The sequence below is a fragment of the Delphinus delphis genome, chromosome 7 (assembly GCF_949987515.2).
Source record: "Delphinus delphis chromosome 7, mDelDel1.2, whole genome shotgun sequence".
NCBI classification, from domain to species: Eukaryota; Metazoa; Chordata; class Mammalia; order Artiodactyla; family Delphinidae; genus Delphinus; species Delphinus delphis.
In genome coordinates this window covers 72,353,778-72,376,032 of record NC_082689.1, presented here as the reverse complement: position 1 = coordinate 72,376,032, position 22,255 = coordinate 72,353,778, and the positions used below count along the sequence as shown (strand labels likewise).

General features: G+C 41.8%; 1 non-coding gene across 1 annotated transcript; it reads right to left on the bottom strand.

The window, feature by feature from the left end:
- Window positions 1-21,448: 21,448 nt before the first annotated feature.
- Window positions 21,449-21,634, bottom strand: LOC132428822 (U2 spliceosomal RNA). Its single transcript, XR_009520215.1, has one exon. It is a non-coding gene; the product is annotated as a U2 spliceosomal RNA (small nuclear RNA).
- Window positions 21,635-22,255: the final 621 nt, after the last annotated feature.

The following is a 22,255-nucleotide window of genomic DNA, read 5'->3' as shown; positions in this document are numbered from 1 at the left end:
TCCTGAAAATACATGGTGTCTCTAATTTCTGAGTCTCTCAGGTGTTCTGGGCCATGAATCAGTTTGCTTCTCATTGGAAACTACCTCTGCAGAAACATAAGCTTCAGTTTTCCCTATTCTGGTAACTCAGTTACCACTTATTCTCCACTTTTAACCTTCCAAAGTTTTGTCGATGTCTCTAATCCTCTATGGTGCTCTCTCTCATCTATTGGCCCTGTATTATCTCTGTATGTCTTTACTCTCATTTGGGTGATGTTTTAGGAGAAAGCATAGATGAACACAAAACACATGTTGCAATAGATACACAAGAATCCTTTACAATACATTAAGTATAGAGAACAAAATGTGAACGCATCATTCTCCCAAACCCTCCATTCTCCCAAGGCAGTCCCTGTCTGTGATTTGGTACACACACACTCCCCAGGCTATTCTTGATTATTACAGATATACAGACTATTTGATTCTATATTTTTTTGTCTGGTCTTGGTTTTGTCACTTAACAAAATGTCTTGGAGCTCTTTCCATATTAATATCTACAGACCTATCTCATTCTTTTTAATAACTATATCCTATTCAATAGTATAAATTTATCATAAGTTATTTAACCATTTAACCACTCTCTTTTTTAAACTTTATACACATACACAGACATATATATACACATATATATCTTCTTGAAAAGTAAGTAAATTAGGTGACTAGAATTGCATAAATATCAAATAATCACATATATGTAAGGAAGAGATCAAAAGGACAATGTTATATACCTAGAAATCTTCATGGTTATATCTAATAGTGGATGAACAGAGCCATCTCCAATGCCTCTACAATCTGAGATATTAGGATTCACCTCCAGCTAAAGATGCACCATAGTTCAACATAGAGAATCCTAAAGATGCTACCAGAAAACTACTAGAGCTAATCAATGAATTTGGTAAAGTTGCAGGATCCAAAATTAATGCACAGAAATCGCTTGCATTCCTATACACTAATGATGAAAAATCTGAAAGTGAAATTAAGAAAACACTCCCATTTACCATTGCAACAAAAAGAATAAAATATCTAGGAATAAACCTACCTAAGGAGACAAAAGACTTGTATGCAGAAAATTATAAGACACTGATGAAAGAAATTAAAGATGATACAAATAGATGGAGAGATATACCATGTTCTTGGATTGGAAGAATCAACATTGTGAAAATGACTCTACTACCCAAAGCAATCTACAGATTCAATGCAATCCCTATCAAACTACCAATGGCATTTTACAGAACTAGAACAAAAATCTCACAATTTGTATGGAAACACAAAAGACCCCGAATAGCAAAAGCAATGTTGAGAAAGAAAAATGGAGCTGGAGGAATCAGGCTCCCTGATTTCAGACTATACTACAAAGCTACAGTAATCAAGACCGTATGGTACTGGCACAAAAACAGAAATATAGATCAATGGAACAGGATAGAAAGCCCAGAGATAAACCCATGCACATATGGTCACCTTATCTTTGATAAAGGAGGCAAGAATATACAGTAGAGAAAAGACAGCCTCTTCAATAAGTGGTGCTGGGAAAACTGGACAGCTACATGTAAAAGAATGAAATTAGAACACTCCCTAACACCATACACAAAAATAAACTCAAAATGGATTAAAGACCTAAATGTAAGGCCAGACACTATTAAACTCTTAGAGGAAAACATAGGCAGAATACTCAATGACATAAATCACAACAAGATCCTTTTTGACCCACCTCCTAGAGAAGTGGATATAAAAATAAGCAAATGGGACCTAATGAAACTTAAAAGCTTTTGCACAGCAAAGGAAACCGTAAACAAGATGAAAAGACAACCCTCAGAATGGGAGAAAATATTTGCAAATGAAGCAACTGACAAAGGATTAATCTCCAAAATTCACAAGCAGCTCATGCAGCTCAATATCAAAAAAACAAACAACACAATCCAAAAATGGGCAGAAGATCTAAATAGACATTTCTCCAAAGAAGATATACAGATTGCCAACAAACACATGAAAAGATGCTCAACATCATTAATCATTAGAGAAATGCAAGTCAAAACTACAATGAGATATCATCTCACACCAGTCAGAATGGCCATCATCAAAAAATCTACAAACAGTAAATGCTGGAGAGGGTGTGGAGAAAAGGGAACCCTCTTGCTCTGTTGGTGGGAATGTAAATTGATACTGCCACTATGGAGAACAGTATGGAGGTTCCTTAAAAAACTAAAATAAAACTACCATATGACCCAGCAATCCCACTACTGGGCATATACCCTGAGAAAACCATAATTCAAAAAGAGTCATGTACTACAATGTTCATTGCAGCTCTATTTACGATAGCCAGGAGATGGAAGCAACCTAAGTGTCCATCAACAGATGAATGGATAAAGAAGATGTGGCACATATATACAATGGAATATTACTCAGCCATAAAAAGAAACAAAATTGAGTTATTTGTAGTGAGGTGGATGGACTTAGAGTCTGTCATACAGAGTGAAGTAAGTCAGAAAGAGAAAAACAAATACCGTATGCTAACACATATATATGGAATCTAAGAAAAAAAAATGGTCATGAAGAACCTAGGGGCCAGACGGCAATAAAGATGCAGACCTACTAGAGAATGGACTTGAGGATATGGGGAGGGCAAAGGGTAAGCTGGGACAAAGTGAGAGAGTGGCATGAACGTATATACTCTACCAAATGTAAATTAGATAGCTAGTGGGAAGCAGCCGCATAGCACAGGGAGATCAGCTCGGTGCTTTGTGTCCCCCTAGAGGCCTGGATAGAGAGGGTGGGAGAGAGGGAGACGCAAGAGGGAGGAGATATGGGGATATATGTATATGTATAACTGATTTGCTTTGTTATAAAGCAGAAACTATCATAATTAAGCTAAAGCATTCTTGAAGCTATGCAAGCCCATAGACATAAAGCTATGTTAATCAATAACTCCATGGGGGACTTCCTTGGCGGTACAGTGGTTAAGAATCCACCTGCCCAGCTTCCTTGCTGGTGCAGTGGTTAAGAATCCACCTGTCAGTGCAGGGAACACAGGTTCCAGCCCTGGTCCGGGAAGATCCCACATGCCACGGAGCAAAAAAGCCCACGCACCACAACAGCTGAGCCTGCACTCTAGAGCCCACGAGCCACAACTACTGAGCCCGCATGCCTAGAGCCCGTGCTCCACAACAAGAGAAGCCACGGCAGTGAGAAGCCCATGCACCGCAACAAAGAGTAGCCCTGTTCGCCACAACTAGAGAAAGCTCGCGCTTACTAATGAAGACCCAATGCAGCCAAAAATAAATTTAAAAAACAACAACAACAACAAAAAAGAATCCGCCTGCCAATGCAGGGGACACGGGTTCAAGCACTGGTCCGGGAAGATCCCACATGCCGCGGAGCAACTAAGCCCGTGCGCCACAACTACAACTTGTTGCGGAGCCCGTGTGCTCCGCAACAAGAGAAGCCACTGCAATAAGAAGCCTGCACACCACAACTAAGAGTAGCCCCTGCTCACCGTAGCTAGAGAAAGCCTGCGTGCAGCAACGAAGACCCAATGCAGCCAAAAAGAAATAAATTTATTAAAAAAAATAATAACTCTATGGTTCAATTTACAATTTATCTTTTTGCAAAACATGTGATGTATTCTCCACTAATCAGAACCACTTTGTGTCAGAGTCCTGACAGGAAACAGATGGCACTTTCAAGTGGGGAACTGAGGCAAATTTAATGAAGGGACCATTTTCAGGGTGTGAGGGTTAAGCGAGAACAGAAAGGGATGGTGAGCGTTCTGAGGCTTGCAACACAGAGAACCGTGACCCCCTTTAGGCCCCAGGATCAGGGAAGAGAGCAGTTACTGGGCCCAGGGAGTATCTCTAGCTGTAAGAGCGGGCACCTGCAGGAGCCGCGGCTTGATAGAGGGACACAGCCAACCTTCCGCAACCAGAAAGGGAGGAGCTGGAGGAAAACACCTGACCTCACTCTTCATCTTGTATTTTTCTTTGCTGAATCTGGCACCCCCAGGTGAGGAGAAGAGTAGAGAGTCAATCTGGAGGGACAAATGGAAACTACTTCTCTTATATGAAGAAGGTACCTCAGTGTCCTACTTGCTCTTTATTAGCCATGTCTGTGGACCTCGGGGCAAAGCCATTCACCAAGAACCACAGATGATGTATTTATCCAATCACAGTAATGAATTAATTAAATCTGCTCTGAAAATTGCCCACACATTGGCTTATAATTCCAATTATATAGAAAAGAGACTACATAGAAGAAGAGTCAATAAAAATGAAAAAGTAAACTTTGGACGGAAAACCATCTGTTTTTGTGCCTGAACTGTGCAGGCACAAATGAGTGCATGTAAAACTGATGGACGTGGAATGGCTGTGGACTGGACCAAGGTCAATCTCCTGGTTTTGATATTGCACTGTAGTTATGTAAGATGTCAGCATTGGAGTAACTGGGTGAAGGGTACCAGGATCTCTCTGTACTATTTTTGCAACTTTCTGTGAATCTATAATTATCACCCCCACACAAAAAAATCTTTTAAAGGTTACGTACCGAGTTATTCCATTTATTTGATATATTTTTTTAAATAATTTATTTGATATATATTTTTTAAATAAATTTATTCATTTTAGGCTGTGTTGGGTCTTCGTTGCTGCTGTGCTTTCTCTAGTTGCAGCGAGCAGGGGCTACTCTTTGTTGTGGTGTGCGGTCTTCTCATTGTGGTGGCTTCTCTTGTTGCAGAGCACGGGCTCTAGGTGCGCGGGCTTCAGTAGTTGCAGCACGTGGGCTCGCTAGTTGTGGTACACGGGCTTAGTTGCTCCGCGGCATATGGGATCTTCCTATACCAGGGCTCGAACCCACGTCCCCTGCATTGGCAGGGATTCTCAACCACTGAGCAACCAGGGAAGCCCCTATTTGATATTCTTGAAAGGACAAAAGTATAGCAACAGAGAACAGATCATTGGTTGCCAGGGGCAGAGGAAGGATGTGACTACAAAAGAGTAGCTCACAGAGATTTGTGGGGTGATGGGACACTTCCGTATCCTGATTGTGGTTGTGGTTAAGTGAATCTATACATGTGTTAAAGCTCATAGAACTGTATACCAAGAAAATGTCAATTTTACTGTATATTAATTATTTTTAAAACTTGTCATTATCTTTTTTAAAATTTATTTATTTATTTATTTTTGGCTACATTCGGTCTTTGTTGCTGCACACGGGCTTTCTCTAGTTGTGGCGAGCGGGGGCTACTCTTCATTACAATCTGTGGGCTTCTTGTTGCGGTGACTTCTCTTGTTGCGGAGCACAGGCTTTAGGCGCAGGGCTTCAGTAGTTGCGGCGCACGGGCTTAGTTGCTCTGTGGCATGTGGGATCTTCCCAGACCAGGGCTCAAACCTGTGTCCCCTGCATTAGCAGGCGGATTCTTAACCACTGCACCACCAGGGAAGCCCAAACTTGTCATTATCTTAAATATTCTTTGAAAACTGTTGAAAGCTTTGGAATCAATCAGACTTTCACTTAAATTCTGGGCTAGGGAATTCCCTGGCAGTCCAGTGGTTAGCACTCTGCTCTCTCACTACCAAGGCCCTGGGTTCCCTCCCTGGTCAGGGAACTAAGATCCTGCAAGCCATGAGACAGGGCCAAAAAAAAAAAAAAAAAAAAAGTTAGGTCTCAGTTATCCTATCTATAAAATAGTCATAACAGTATCCATCTAATGATAATGTATGTAAAGGTCTTAGCACATTGCCTAGCACTGAGTAAATAGCATCACTTATTTTAATTATTTTTTTTTATTTTGAGAATTCAGTCTGTAAGGACATTCAGAATACGGAAAAGGGCTTACTGGATGTCTCTAATGGAAAACTGCATTGTCTAGAGCATACCCTTTGCTTTGTCGGATTCTAGCCTTTTGCTGACTTTGAGCTATTTCATAACTCTGAATTTGTAGATATTTGGTAGCAATGCAAAATAATTTTTATCTAGTGTCATACAAATAAATTCTGTGGTGGAATTATGGCATAGTGGTTTAAACTGACTACTCCACATCCCTCAACTGCCCTGCTCCACATCCCCGCGAAAATTCCAGTTTTGTGTCCCTTTGTAAATTTATTTCAACATTTCTTTACTCCATAGAAAATTGTGGTTCTTTTGACTTCTCCTTTGAACCAGTTATAATGTAATTCCAGTTTCTTCATTGAATAATGAGTAAGTAAAATCTTTAACATGTGTTCATTTTACATCTGCATGAGAGTCATGATTTTACCTTTTGGGGGAAATCTACCCTTTAACAATTTTATAGCTGGAAAATGCTCAGAGGCAATGGGAAATTGTAATAAAAGCACTATGCACAGCATCTTAGATGCTAAGTCGTTTTGGCTATTTTGAATTATCTGGAATTTTAGTGTCTTTTGAATAAATAATCCTGATAATCAAATAAAGTTTTTGCTACCCTTGTTAATAGTGCTTTGAACAGAGTAAGTCCTTAATTAAGATTTGCTAAATGCATCAATTGAATTGTTATTTTATCTGAGATTTCTCCATCAGATGGAAAAACAGACTTTAACTTTTGACTTCACGGGCTGAGGCAAAGATTCCCAATGCTCTTCATTACTTATTTATAGTTGTTTCAAATTTTATCAGTCTAGAGGGGCTAGATTGTAACAAATAGCTCCCAAACCTCAGTGGTTTAACATAAAAAAAGTTGGGGCTTCCCTGGTGGTGCAGTGGTTGGGAGTCCGCCTGCTGATGCTAGGAGACACGGGTTCGTGCCCCGGTCCGGGAAGATCCCCCATGCCGCGGAGCGGCTGGGCCCGTGAGCCATGGCCGCTGAGCCTGCGCGTCCGGAGCCTGTGTTCCACAACGGGAGAGGCCACAACAATGAGAGGCCCGCGTACCGCAAGAAAAAAAAAAGTTAATTTTTCACTGTTCATTGCAGTGAGGGAGGGTCTTTTAATCATTGCCACGCAAGGGCCCAGGCTGTGGAGGATCTATGCTAACATCTGCTACTACACCCACTGCAGCAGCGGGATGGGGATCTGAGGCATCACACGCGGGTTTTTAAAGTTTTCCCTGAGAAATGATACACGTCACCTCTCAAGTTCCTTTGGCCAAAGCAAATCGCGTGGTCTCACCTTAATTCTAAAGGGGCAGGGAATTACAGCCCCTACCATGTGCCAGGAGGAAAAAAATCCCAAAACAGCAGTAATGAATCCCACATCAGTACACTCAGAGATAAAATGAACACAGAAGGATGGGGTGCCCAGCAAGAGACTTCTAATCATTTTTCATGTAAACTGTGGGGATGTTAGAAATTTACTCGACACCTTCCCCCTGCATGAAAACGTTCCCCTGCCACTGCCCCACAAGAAATCATTCTTTGCAATTTTCGTTGTTGTCGTTAGAGTTTACAGAAAAGGAAGAAAACTTTCCTTTTTATTACCACTACCAGAAAATCACTGAAGTCCCTGATAGAGGTGAAGAGAGCCTGGGGGCACTAATCTAAGAAAAGGAATAGTCTAAATGTCTAAGGGAAAACTGAATGCTTAGAGAGAATCAAAATGAAATTTCAAGTGAAAAAAACAAAGGAGGAGTGAAAAAATAGAGTTCTTATTGGATAAAAGTAGAAGATTTTTTTTAATAGATCTTTACTGGAGTATAATTGCTTCACAATACTGTGTTAGTTTCTATTGTACAACAAAGCGAATCAGCCGTATGCGTACACGTGTCCCCATATCCCCTCCCTCTTGAGCCTCCCTTCCACCCTCCCCATCCCACCCCTCTAGGTCATCACAAAGCACCAAACCAATCTCCCTGTGCTGTGCTGCTGCTTCCCACCAGCCAGATCGATGGGTCTGAGAAAGTGTTTACCTGATTATCCACCATGGGGGTGGCTGGCTACAGTGCTCTGGTTGATTTTTGTGTACTCTTTGGTGAAGAAAGAATAATTATTCCTTGGCACAATTTAAAAACAGGAAGAATGAAGCTTTTAAATCACTGTTTTATTGAAGGAAAAGCGTAGCCTGCACCAGAGGACTCAAAAAACCCAGGAAGTGAAGTGTAGCCAACGACTGGCTGGAGGCAAGGAGCGGGTCGGTTCTATACCTGGATCCAGACCAAGTCTGTTTCAAGTTTATTTGACTGAGAATTTCACTTTGAAAAGAGTACTTCACTGGGACCTTTGGGAGCTGTCAAACTCTGCCCCAGGGGAGAAGATTAACGGCTCTGTGGACCAGCAGGGAGAAGCCTAGTAAATCAGAGGCCCCTTGTCTGTGGGTCTGTGGTTTACAGGTGGCAACATAACAGGCTGTGCCTCTCCACGGGCGCCTCAGGGACTTCACAGTTTATGGGTCAGAACTTACCATGGGGATGGAAGGGAGCATCTGAATCTGTTCTCCAAACTGCTGATTGAAAAATGGGCTTGAATGAGCCTACAAAAGAAAAGTGTCCTTGAATTATCTATCTTCTGGAAGGATCCCCAGGAAGCTGGTAACAGTGGTGGCCTCTGAGGAGGGGACCAGCCCTTTTGTGTCTCACGCGGGGGCGGTCAAGCGTAGCGGTTAAGAGCGTGACCCTGGAAGCTTTGGTCTGTCCTTTAGTGGCTGTGTGGGTTTTCAACCTAAATGGTCTTGGCTGTAAAATGGGGATTATAATGAGGATTAAATGAGGTAATTATTTGGAAAGTGGCACAATGAACATAGTGCTATACACCTATTGGCTTTTCTTATCCCATGTATTTGCATATATATACACCTATTGAAAAAAATCTTTTTAATTTTATGTTTTTATTGAAGTATAGTTGATTTACAGTGTTGTGCCATGAAAAAATTTAATTTTATGTTTTTATAAAGCATTAGAAATATTTCTATAGTGCAAATAATTGTCTCCTAATCTGCTCTCTGTGATTTTATTTTTATAAATGAATTTTTCTTACAGTTAGACACAACTCTAGTGCCCCTTCCTCCCTCTATCTCCCTTCTTTGCGTTTCTTTTCCATGATTCTGTCCTGCACACAGCTGTGTGGTGACCTGGAAGTGTGAGGGGTCATTTCCATCAGTGGTCCCCAGATCCCAGTTCTCTGGTGATCACCTGATTGCTCCCCAGAGAGCTTATCAATAGCAGAGGAAATGAAATAATATTTACTACCCCTCACGCAGTCCCCAAAGAGGGAATGATGCTCTCTTCCTCCATTTTATTTTGCAATTAGGAAAAGCAAGGGAATGCCTTTTAAAAGTGATGCGTAAGGGCATGGATGTTCAGCGAGAATTACCACCATCCAGTTTTTATTTTTTAAAAATTTCAAATATACAAAAAGGTAGAGAGAATGGTATAATGAACGCTTGTCATATCCAGCACCCAGGTTTAACAATGTTAACTCTGCCATATTTGCTCCTTTTTTCTCTTAGTTGTTTTAAACAAAATTATAGAGCATGACTTTTTTCCCTCTTTTGTAAATACAGCTTTATTGAGGTGTAAGTCACATGCCATACAATTCACCCATTTAAAGTGCACAATTCAATGTTTTTTACTATATTCACAGATATGTGCAACCCATCACCACAATCAATTTAAGAACATTTTCATCATCGCAAAAGGAAATCTTGAATCCTTAAGCCGTTAACCCCACTTCCTTCCACATGCCCAGCCCTAGGCAACCACTAATCTACCTTCCATCTTTTTAAATACATTTGCCTATTCTAGACATTATATGTAAGAGGAATCATACAATATGTAGCCTTTTATGACTGGCTTCTTTCATTTAGCATAATATTTTCAAGGTTCAACCATGTTGTGGCACTAGTCAATACTTTATGTCTGAATAATATCCCATCATATAGATATTCCATATTTTATTTATCCATTCATTAGTTGATAGACATTTAAGTTGTTCCCTTTTTTTTTTTTTTGCCGTACGCGGGCCTCTCACTGTTGTGGCCTCTCCCATTGCGGAGCACAGGCTCCGGACGTGCAGGCTCAGCGGCCATGGCTCACGGGCCCAGCTGCTCCGCGGCATGTGGGATCCTCGCGGAGCGGGGCACGAACCCGCGTCCCCTGCATCGGCAGGCGGACTCCCAACCACTGCGCCACCAGGGAAGCCCCTAAGTTGTTCCCATTTTTGACTAGTATAAGGCTGCTATGAACATCGGCCTACAAGTAACCTGATATTTTACCCCTAATTTTTTTATATTCATGTCTAAGAGATAAGGACATTTTCCCACATAGCCACAATGTCATCCAAATCAGCAATCCTCTAATAACCCAATCAAGATACAAATTTCTGGGGACTTCCCTGGCGGTCCAGTGGTTAAGACTCCATGCAATATAGGAGGCACAATTCAGGTTGGGGTTTCATCTTTCCCCAGGTGGTATCCAAGTTCCTGGGGGTTTATAGAGTGTGGATGTGTATAGACGGGTGGGTCTTGGGTGCCTGGACAGTCATCTCTCCATGACATCCACTGAAGCATTCCCATGGCCCTCTGTCCACTCAGTCCATGCAGATCAGCACTAGATCAGATTCCCCTCAGTCTGAATCTGTTTCCACATCAGGTCCAACTGCTCGCTGCTCAAAAATCAGTACTCAAGAGGAAAATGTTGGTAGAGAGGAAAGATCCTTCTAATCAGAACACTGGCAATCTGGGGAGATGGTGGACTCAATGTCCCCCAAAAACCACCTCTGAAGATTCTGCTCAGCCGTGAAAGTTTTTCAGGGGAAAAAAGGAAGTACTCTCAGTTAATCATTGAGATAGGGGTTCAGAGTCGTCACCATCCCCCACTGTGTGCAGGCTGATGTGCAGGCTTGTCCACTCCTCGTGAGTTTTCTTTAGATGCTATCTTGTTCACACAGTTTGTTCTTGAGATTACTGAAGGGGAATCTAGGGATGAGATCTGGTCATCTGTTAATTATTTATTTTTCATTTCTACTTCTTTGATCTGCAGAAAGAACCAACAGGTTAGGCAAGGTATTGTATGATCAAAAGATTTGAAAGTTGTGCTAGGGCCAGAGATGAGTAGATCATGGGGGTGCCTTGTTTAAGGTTAGCGACAAGACAAAAGGGGCCTCCTGCAGAGAACTTTTTCCTGCAAAGAGCTATGTCCTGCCAACAGCTGCTTACCAAACAAGATCTCCTTAGGTCACCTGGCTTTTTGGTCCTTGTCTATGATATTCTTGAGCACACAGGAAACATTTTATGTCTCCAGTCCTCAGCTGTGGGATTAGGCAGTCCATGGGACCATTTTCCGTCTGATTGTCCAGACCCGCCCATGCTGTCTAGCGTGGTCTCCAGCCACAGGTGGCTGCTGAACTTTTTCTTTTTTTAAATTGGAATCACACATTTCTATTTCATAGATTATTTTAAAGCAGAGCAAATATCAAAAGATACATTTGAGCCTGATGGTTCTTCTCTGAAAATCGTTACTATACATTTGCATTTCCTTAAGTACTGATTCCTTTTCTTTTTTTAATTAAATTTTTTATTGGAGTATAGTTGATTTATAATGTTGTGTTAGTTTCTGCTGTACAGCAAAGTGAATCAGTTATACATATACATATATCCACTCTTTTTTAGATCCTTTTCCCATATAGGTCATTACAGAGTATTGAATAGAATTCCTTGTGCTATTCAGTAGGTTCTTATTAGTTATGTATTCTATATATAGCAGTGTGTATATGTCAATCCCAATCTCCCAATTTATCCCTCCTCCCCTGCCCCCCCGCTTATCCCCTGGTAACCACAAGTTTGTTTTTACATCTGTGACTCAACTTCTGTTTTGTAAATAGGTTCATTTGTACCATTTCTTTAGATTCCACATATAAGTGATATCATATGATATTTGTCTTTCTCTGTCTGACACTTAATTGAAATATGGCTACTCCAAACTGGGGTGTGCTGTGACTATAAAATACACACTAGATTTCAAAAACTTAGTACAGAAAAATGCAAAACATCTCATTAATAATTTCTCTATCAATTACATGTTAAAATGATGATATTTGGATATGCTGGTATAAATAAAATATTTAAAATTAATCTCACCCGTTTCTTCTTACTCTCTTTAATGTGGCTACTTACTAGAACACTCAAAATTACATACACAGCTCAATATATTTGTGTCGGACAGTGTGCTGGTCTAGATTTTCCGTGTGGCCATTTCCCCCCTACTATGCCACTTCCTCTTCTCTGCCACGAGGCAGGGGGCTTCTGATGTTCTACCTACTCCACAAACTCTACTCAGGAATGGGGTTCAGCAGGGTGGGAGATAGCGCCCAGGCTCCTTTCTCAGGAACACTCGCCAGTATCTTACTTGTTTCCTTTTCCTCAACTTTCCTTTCTCCTCCCAATTAGACCATATTTAGTCAGGGAGGAGGTAATACAGCTTTTCAGCCTGTCTTCCAAAACTGTTGTTTATACCCCACCTGAGTATTTGAAAGTCAAAAGCCAAGAATGCGACTCTGGTTCTACTGTGTTATTCTTACCTGGAGGCAGTCTGGGCATGAAACACTCTCACTACTGCCGGAATGGGGGAGTCATTACAGAGAAGCAGGAAATACTGGAAATTAAAACTGCATTAGTTACTCTACCAAAGCATTACCCATCATTCTAGAAACACGTGTTGCACAGTGATTATGTCAAATGCCATGCTAGGATTTGGGAATACTGGGATGAAGGAGACCTAGGCCCTACTGTCAAAGAGGACAGGCCTAGTTGGTGATTTAAGTATATAATCCTTAGGTACAGTGAAATTTTAGAGGCGCTGCAGCTGAAGTATCTGTTCAGGACACAATGGGGCACAAGAAAAAGGCTGACTGGCCAATTCTGCTGCACGGTAAGGGCAGAGCACCCAGTAAATGCAAGCCAAAGCGCTATGGGAATCAAATAGCTTGTTATGGACTCTTCAGGCCTCAGGAAAGTCACTTTCTGAGCCTTGGTTTCCTCATCTGAGAATAATATGGATGATTTTGACCATTTCCTCTTTCTTAACACACTGTTGTAAAGGAGAAATATTCATTAAATAAATATACCAAAATCTTAGCATGGCTTGGCATTGGGTGGGGGAATTATGGGTGACTATTATTTTGTACTTAATATTCTGTATTACCCAACTTTATATAATAAACAAGTATTGGGCTTCGCTGGTGGCGCAGTGGTTGAGAGTCTGCCTGCCGATGCAGGGGACACGGGTTTGTGCCCCGGTCCGGGAAGATCCCACATGCCGCGGAGCGGCTGGGCCCGTGAGCCATGGCCTCTGAGCCTGCGCGTCCAGAGCCTGTGCTCTGCAGCGGGAGAGGCCACAACAATGAGAGGCCCGTATACCGCAAAAAAACAAAAAACAAGTATTACTTTTATAATCCGTTTAAAAAAGAACAATTTTATTTTAAATTTTGCCTTTGCTGCCAAACTTTTTGAACTAATGGTCTATACTGGCTCCCTGCACTTCCTCCCCTTCCACTGAATCCAACCATTGTAATCTGGCTTCCACCCCCTCATCAAAAGGTCTCCAGTGGCCTCCCACTTGCCAAGGCCAATGACCTCTTTTCAACCCTTGTCCAACTTGATTTCTCCACAGCATTAACACAGCTCCTTAACCTTTCGGAAAATCATTGTTTAAATTATAGAAAGAATGGACCTGTACTACAAAAAACAGAACAAACTATCATCTACAGTGTCACCACCATAATATAACCAAGGTCACTTTGGTATATTTCCTGCTAGTCTTTTTACTTAAGTATTTTTTTACATCATTATGGCATGAAGGTAAATCCATTTTTGAATTTACCACCTCTTTCTTGAAACTCTCCTTATTTCCACAAAACAACTGTTTCCTGGGTTTTCAATAATTTACTCATCTCTTAAACTTGTACACTAATGCACTACTTTGCATAAAATCTTCTAAAGTGCTTGTTAAAGTGCAGGTCCCTGGACCCCACTCTACCCCCTCACAAATACTCTATTTCATTAGGATTGGTTTGGACCCAAGAGCCTATGTTTCTATTTTTAGTTTTTTAAGGAACCTCCATACTGTTCTCCATAGTGGCTGTATCAATTTACATTCCCACCAACAGTGCAAAAGGGTTCCATTTTCTCCACACCCTCTCCAGCATTTATTGTTTGTAGATATTTTGATGATGCCCATTCTGACCAGTATGAAGTGATACCTCATTGTAGTTTTGCTTTGCATTTCTCTAATAGTTAGTGATGTTGAGCATGTTCTCATGTGCCTCTTGGCCACCTGTATGTCTTCTTTGGAGAAATGTCTATTTAGGTCTTCTGCCCATTTTTTAATTGAGTTGTTTGGTTTTTTGATATTCAGCTCCCTGGGCTGTTTGTATATTTTGGAGGTTAATCCTTTGTCCGCTGCTTCATTTGCAAATATTTTCTCCCCTTTTGAGGGTTGTCTTCTCATCTTGTTTATGGTTTTCTTTGCTGTGCAAAAGCTTTTAAGTTTCATTAAGTCCCATTTTTTATTTTTGGTTTTATTTTCATTACCCTAGGAGGTAGGTCAAAAAAGATCTTGATGTGGTTTGTGTTAAAGAGTGTTTTTCCTATGTTTTCTTCTAAGAGTTTTATTGTGTCTGGTCTTACGTTTAAGTCTTTAATCCATTTGGAGTTTATTTTTGTGTATGGTGTTAGGGAGTGTTCTAATTTCATTCTTTTACATGTAGCTGTCCAGTTTTCCCAGCACCATTTATTGAAGAGGCTGTCTTTTCTCCCTTGTTTGTTCTTGCCTCCTTTGTCATAAATTAGGTGACCATATGTGTGTGGGTTTATCTCTGGGCTTTCTATCCTGTACCATTGATCTATATTTCTGTTTTTGTGCCAGTACCATTTTGTGCCAGTCTTGATTATTGTAGCTTTGTAGTATAGTCTGAAATCAGGGAGCCTGATTCCTCCAGCTCTGTTTTCCTTTTTCAAGATTGCTTTGGCTATTCGGGGTCTTTTGTGTTTCCACACAAATTGTAAAATTTTCGATCTAATTCTGTGAAGAATGCCGTTGATAGTTAAGACCCAGCAATCCCACTACTGGGCATATACCCTGAGAAAACCATAATTCAAAAGGACACATGTACCCCAATGTTCATTGCAGCACTATTTACAATAGCCAGGACATGGAAACAACCTAAATGTCCAATGATAGATGAATGGATAAAGAAGATGTGGTACATATATACAAAGGAATATTACTCAGCCATAAAAAGGAATGAAATTGGGTCATTTGTAAAGATGTGGATGGACCTAGAGTCTGTCATACAGAGTGAAGTTAGCCAGAAAGAGAAAAATGGTACAGATGAACCTATTTGTAGGAAAGGAATAGAGACACAGATGTAGAGAATGGACATGTGGACACAGTGGGGGAAGGGGAGAGTGGGACGAATTGGGAGATTAAGTTTGACATAAATACACTACCATGTGTAAAATAGCTAGTGGGAACCTGCTGTATAGCACAGCGAGCTCAGCTTGGTGCTTTGTGACGACCTAGGTGGATGGGATGGGGCGGGGAGGGAGGTCCAAGAGGGAGGGGATATATGTATACACGTAGCTGATTCACTGCATTGTACAGCAGAAACTAACACAACATTGTAAAGCAATTATACTCCAATTAAAAAAACCCAAAAAACAGAAACCAAGAGCCAGTGTTTCCTGCTTTCTATAGCAAGTGGTCCAGAGATCCTACTGAGAAACACTGCTGCAGACTCACCCCTCCACAGCAAACAGCTAACCAACCAACTGAAGACCAAAAGCAACTTTGGAAACGCAAACCAGTGCTTCCTAATCATCAGATTCTCTAGGGGTTGGGTTTGAGTATCTGTCTATTTTTTAAGCCCTTCTTGTGATTCTAATGAGCCACGGCCTTACCTACAACCACGTTATTCTATTTGCATTTCCCACTCTCAAGTCTCATATCTTTGCCTGCACCATTCCCTTGGCCTGGATTTCCATTCCTACTCACATTCATCCTTGAAGTCCAGCTCAAAAGTGGCTTCCTCTGAAAACTTCACAGAGGCTTCTTTTCTATCTCCTCTGTCTTTCTTTCCCACTCACAAATTAGAGTTAGTCCTTTAAATGTCTATGACTTTAGGCTGGGCAACGAGCTACTTGAGAGCAAGTATAGTGGATGTATTAGTTACCTACTCCTGAGTAACAAATTTCCTCAAAACTTACTGGTTTAAAACAACAGTAAACATTTATTATCTCACAGATCTCATAACATCTGCAGTTCAAGAATTCAGAAGCAGCTTAGCTGGGTAGTTCAGGCTTGATTCTCTCATGAAGTTGCAGTCAAGGTGTAGGCCAGGGCTGTAGTCGTCTGAAGGTTTGACTAGGGCTGGAAAATCCACTTTCCAGATGGCACACTTAAGTGGCTAGCAAGTTGGTACCAGCTATTGACAGAGGGCCTCTGTTGCTCTTCATGTGGATCTCGTCATAAGGCTGCTTGGGCATCCTCACAACATGGTGGCTGGCTTCCTTCAGAGCAGGTATTCTAAGAGAGAGCAAGATAAAGTCTACAATGTCTTTTATGACCTAGCTGTGAAGGTCACACACCATCACTTCTGTAGGATTCTGTTGGTCACACATGATACAATGTAGAAGATTATGCAAGGATATAAAAATACCAGGAAGTGAGGATCATTTGGGGTCATCTTTGAGGCTGGCTACCACAGAGAATATCTATTATTTTTGTCTATCAGTCACCCTTTGCTCTGTGTGGGAAACACATTTCATGTTATACAACCAGGTTGAACCTTCCTCATCTGAGGGGGAAGTATATAACCTAAGCCTGGCCAATTTGAATATTCCATTCCTCTGGTCAGAGTGGTCAGTTAAACAGGCATGTGATCAACTAGAGATAATCAGAATCTTCCTGAATTTTGATATATGGATTCTGAGGGAGAGAGGATCTCTATTCTGCTATTTTGAGCTCTAAGAATGATCTTAGAAGATCATTCTTAAGAAGCTGGAACTTCTTAAGGCCATTTGTTCAGGTCATATTGGAGGAAGCTATCTTTAGTAAGAGAAAATGAGGTCAGCACACAAAGAGAGGCAAAGACGAGTGGAGATGAATAGAGAAAAAGGAGTCCTGATGAAATCATTTGAGCTCCCTTGATCCAGCCATGCCTGAATTTACACACAGACTTTTCAGTTACATGAGTCAATAAATTTCCTTTTTTGTTTAAGCTAGTTTAAGTTGGATTCCTATCACCTGCAACCAAAACAACTCCAACGGATCTGCAGGGTCTGTATCTTATTCCTCCTGAGTTTTCAGCATTGGGTTCCAAGTACTCAACTCAAGTTGGATGAATACATTAACTATTTATTATATTTTTACATAAAAGTAATCTGATACATGCAAACATTGGGAATTTTTAAAAAAAAGAATTGGCAACTTACCAAGTAAGTAACAGTTATGAGAACACTAAAAATTCTAGAACCTTTAAAACTTTGGTGATGTGGCAGCCCACAGAGCCATTATGTTAGTCTGGTGCTCAGTTTCCTAGAGTTCTGTGTAATGTGGTTGAATGAGTGACTGACCAGCATCCTGAGAACATGCAGAGCAAGGGTGAGGAAAGGAGGACTGTGGGAGATGCACACCAGGTTGCCTCGGTGACAGGGAAATGGAAGAAGGCCCTGAATGCACCTCGCAACACTCGGGTAACACTTGGTAAAATTACGTAGCGGGAATTAGAATGAGTAAATCAGCCAAGGACATCCACAGGATGCTGGCTATGGGTGGTGGGTTTCTGGTCTCTCTAAGAACCACGCCCAGAGAGGAACTTGCAAAAGCAAGATGCAAGACCAGATTTATACCTGCAGGTAAAGAGTTCACCAAATGACTGTGCTAGTAATCAGATTATCCCAACTCTTGCCCTGGTTGAGGGAGTACAAGGAGCAGAGAAAAATATGGCTTCATGAAGGAACGTTTTGCTGTGACTTAGATGTGTGAGCGGTTGTTCTGGTGTAGGGGGACAGAAAAGGAAGGGAGCCAAATATGGGAAAGAGAAGCAAATTGTCACCTGCCTGCCTTTCTCGTCAAAGTCTTCTAATACTCAGCAGCTTTGTTGCGTCTAGAAAAACTGTTACACACATCATCAACCAAGTGACAGGTCTTTATTTTTAATTCATCACCGAAGCCCTGCTGCCCAAATGATGCTTGACAGGAAAATCTCTGGTTGGTAAGGGCCTTTTCTCAAGCCAAGGAAAACCTCAGAATTCCTTAGTTTCCCCCCAGGGCTCTTAAAGCAAGTCCAGTTTTCTTTAATTCTATAAATTCCTGTGGCTCCTGGTCACTAACCGACTGCTATTTTTCAGAAAGGAAACTAGTGTCTATAACAGTAAGAGCCTGGATTCAGACTGCCTGGGTTCAAACCACAGCTTCCCCACTCACTTTGTCTGTATCATCTAGGACAAGTCATACTGTGTGCCCCAGTTTCCTTGCCAGTAAAATGGGGTTAATAATGTGATAATAGTATCTCTTTATAGAGTTATGACAAGTATTAAATGAATATATATATGGAGAGAGAGAGAGAGTTTAGAACAGTGCCTGACACGTAGTAAGCCGTTTTAAATTTTTTGATATTATTATATAGACAAAACCACATTTCTATGAAACTTCCTCCAATCTTTGTCATTGTACATAGACTTTTTTTTTCCTATTGGTCCTCTTTTTTTTTTTTCATTAAATACATCTCATGAGAACTGTTTGTGGATCAAGTGTTGTCAACTGGCTTAAGCCAGTTTGGTGGCACACAATCGTCGGTGTCCTGGTGGAACCTCTGACAATTTGTCCCCTTAGAGCCTGGAGTTCCATGAACTTGTAGCTCCTGACCAGACCCATCAGGAAAACTTGAACTGGACACCACAGTGTTGTAGAGTAGGATCCAGCCACGCATCTCATCGGATCAGGTGACAGAATCCTGCACTAAGTGGCAAGCACAGGACTAAACAAACACCCGGGCCTAGAGCACTGTTCTGGGCTCACCCAAAACTTATGCCCCATTCATTTAAGGGTAAGATGCCCGTGCAGGGCACATACCTCAATAACCATCCATGTCATCAATAAATTATTAAGTTATTTCCAACATCTCTTATTGCTAAAGAATAAATTCTCTAGTGTAGGTTCAGAAACAGATAGTCAAAGGAGCTGCAGTAGCCACTATTCCAAGTCCAGGGTCCTGATTAGGGCCCTTCAGTGGTGACAAACCACCCCCTAGAGTGTATATTCCCCATTAGAGCACTGTAGTGTTCATTAACAACTCCTAGGGTTTAATAGAATATTAAAACTATTTCTTTAAAGCACACACATAGGGACTTTCCTGGTGGCGCAGTGGTTAAGAATTCACCTGCCAATGTAGGGGACACAGGTTCAAGCCCTGGTCCGGGATGATCCCACATGCCACGGAGCAACTAAACCCGGGTACCACCACTACTGAGCCTGCGCTCTAGAGCCCGCGAGCCACAAGTACTGAGCCCATGTGCCGCAGCTACTGAGCCTGCACTCTAGAGCCCACGAGCTGCAACTACTGAGCCCACACACCGCAACTACTGAAGCCCTTGCACTCTATGGCCCATGGGCTACAACTTCTGAGCCCGCATGCTGCAACTACTGAAGCCTGGGTGCCTAGAGCCCGTGCACCGCAATGAAGAGGAGCCCCCACTCACCACAACTAGAGAAAGCCTGTGTGCAGCAACGAAGACCCAGCACAGCCAAAAGTAAATAAACAAAATTTTTAAAAAATGACATCAGCTGACAAAATGCTCTCTTTGCAAGGTACTTTCACAGCTCTTGACTTTATAATCTCCGAAAAATGTGTTTTCAGCTGCGTGGGTGGGTTAGAAGTGATTCTACATGTGACTCAGACACTAACTAGACCTCCTTAATTCCAGGATTATCAGTGGGAAACAGTTTTCAAACAAACAGATTTTTGATGAAGCAAGTGGAATTTCAGAACTTGAATATCAGTGTATTGACACGGAAGATCTTTGCAACTTTTGCTGTCTATAGAAAACAACTTTGGTTGACAGTACAAAAGCCATGCAGCCAAAACGGTAGGACAGAGTTCACTGACATGTTTATTTAGGGCACACCTCACCCCTTTGCTTTTGACATTGAACCAAAAGTAGGTCACAGTAGGCAAAATATTAAAAGAAAATATAGATATTTATTTTTAGTGTCCTTGATGGTACATAGGTTTGGCACTAGTTAACTGTACAGAGGGCAGCAGGAGGACACAGATCCTTTCTGCAGGTTAAGGGAGAGAAGGAAGAAGGAAGGAAAGATTAAGAAGGGCAATTGCCGAAGACAAGCTTTGTCTAGTTTGAAGTGGATGGTGTATCACTAAAAACCTGAACCAAAGTTTTTTGGTTTGGTTTCGTTTTTCGTTGTTATGTTGTTAGGGGAAATGAAAGAACCCTGTGATTTTTTATTTTTTTTATTTTTGGCCGCATTGGGTCTTCGTTGCTGCGTGCGGGCTTTCTCTAGCTGCAGTGAGCGGGGGCTATTCTTCGTTGCGGTGCTCGGGCTCTAGATGCGCGGGCTTCAGTAGTTGTGGCACGCAGGCTCAGTAGTTGTGGCTATCGGGCTCGGTTGCTCCGCGGCATGTGAGATCTTCCTGGACCAGGGCTCGAACCCGTATCCTCTGCATCGGCAGGCAGATTCCCAACCACTGTGCCACCAGGGAAGTCCAGAACCCTATGATTATTAAGGCGTAGCAATTCATTGGGGTGTAAACATGAAACTGTTTAACTGCTCCCTGCCTCCTCTGGTAAAATCCCCCCTTTACTCTGGGCAGTGAACTCCCTTATCTTTATGATGTCTCCATCTAATTCCATAACTTCCCAGTCTTATCTCTAATGCCCAGCCCTATTCATATTCAAACTTCAATCTCACAAACAAAGCAATACAAAACTTCAATGTCAATCTAGTGGGAGAGGGGATGGGAGATATGTCTGCTCTCACACCCCCGTCTTCTCCCCCTTTCCCAGACAGAAGCACCCTCAGTTTGGAGGGTGAAATGAGAATCTCCTCCCTTGGCTCCTTTGGACAGGGGGCAGTAGGTGCTACCACTGAGGTTGCCGCTGCTTCTCTAACGCCAACAAATTTTCTTCCCCCTCTAGAGCTGCCTGTGTTGGCTCTCCCTAAGTCCCATGTCCCGGCCCACAGCCTCCTGACAGAGGGTCTGGCTCAGGCTCAGCCTCTTCTCTCCCTCAGCCCAAGTGGTCCTCTTGTCTAACATCCTCTTGGATGTGAAACTGGCAAGATGGCTCAAGCTCAGCTACTTCGTCTACTCCACTTACAGGAAATCCTATCCTTGCAGTACAAATGGTGGAAATGTAGTCTGGAGCCTCTTTAAGAGTGAATTAGAAAAAAAAAAAAAGTGAATTAGAACACTTCATAGGAGGCAAGGGGAACAATAGAAAACAATCTGTCATTAACTCAAAAGGAAGGCACCGTTCCTGGAAGTAATGCAATTCCAAGCTGAGGCGTGGAGCCGATTAATTAAGCTACCAATTCATCTCCTAACTCCAAACATTAATGCCCAATACACAGATAAAGAATGCGTCAGGTGCTTTAATTGGTAAGACAGATACTACGTTTGATTTTAGCTCATAGACAGAGAAGAGATAACAGTTCTACTTAAGGCACACCCGTTCCCTTTCACACTTGTGGTGGAAGCTGATACCTTCAGAGCCCCCCACCCCTCTCCAGCGCACCAAATCTTACCCTGATATTGCTCTAACCTGATATAATGCTCCCGAAGAAACATCTTCCTCACTGAAAATCAGTTTTGATGTCTTGTTCCTGAGACCTTCTCCAAACACCTCCCTTATTTACTTACTCACTAAACTTAATTGATCAACTCCATCTTCTCAGCTCCCATATTTTCTGTACACCTTGGGGAGTCAAGGGACAACTCTGGGACTCAAGTTGATAGACTGTTTTTTTTTTTTTACTTTTTATTATGAAAATTTCTAAGCATTAACAAAAGTAGAAAGAATAGTATGATAAACTGTCATGTTCTCAACACCCAGCTCAACAATTATCAACTCATGACTAAGCTATACCCTAACCTACCTTCCCTTTCCCCTGGACCATGTGTCTAAAATAAAAGAACTATTTTTGTTGTGTTAAACATAACTGCAGGGGTTTCCCTGGTGGTCCAGTGGTTAAGAATCCGCCTTCCAATGCAGAGGATGCGGGTTCGATCCCTGGTCAGGGAACTAGGATCCCACATGCCACGGGGCAA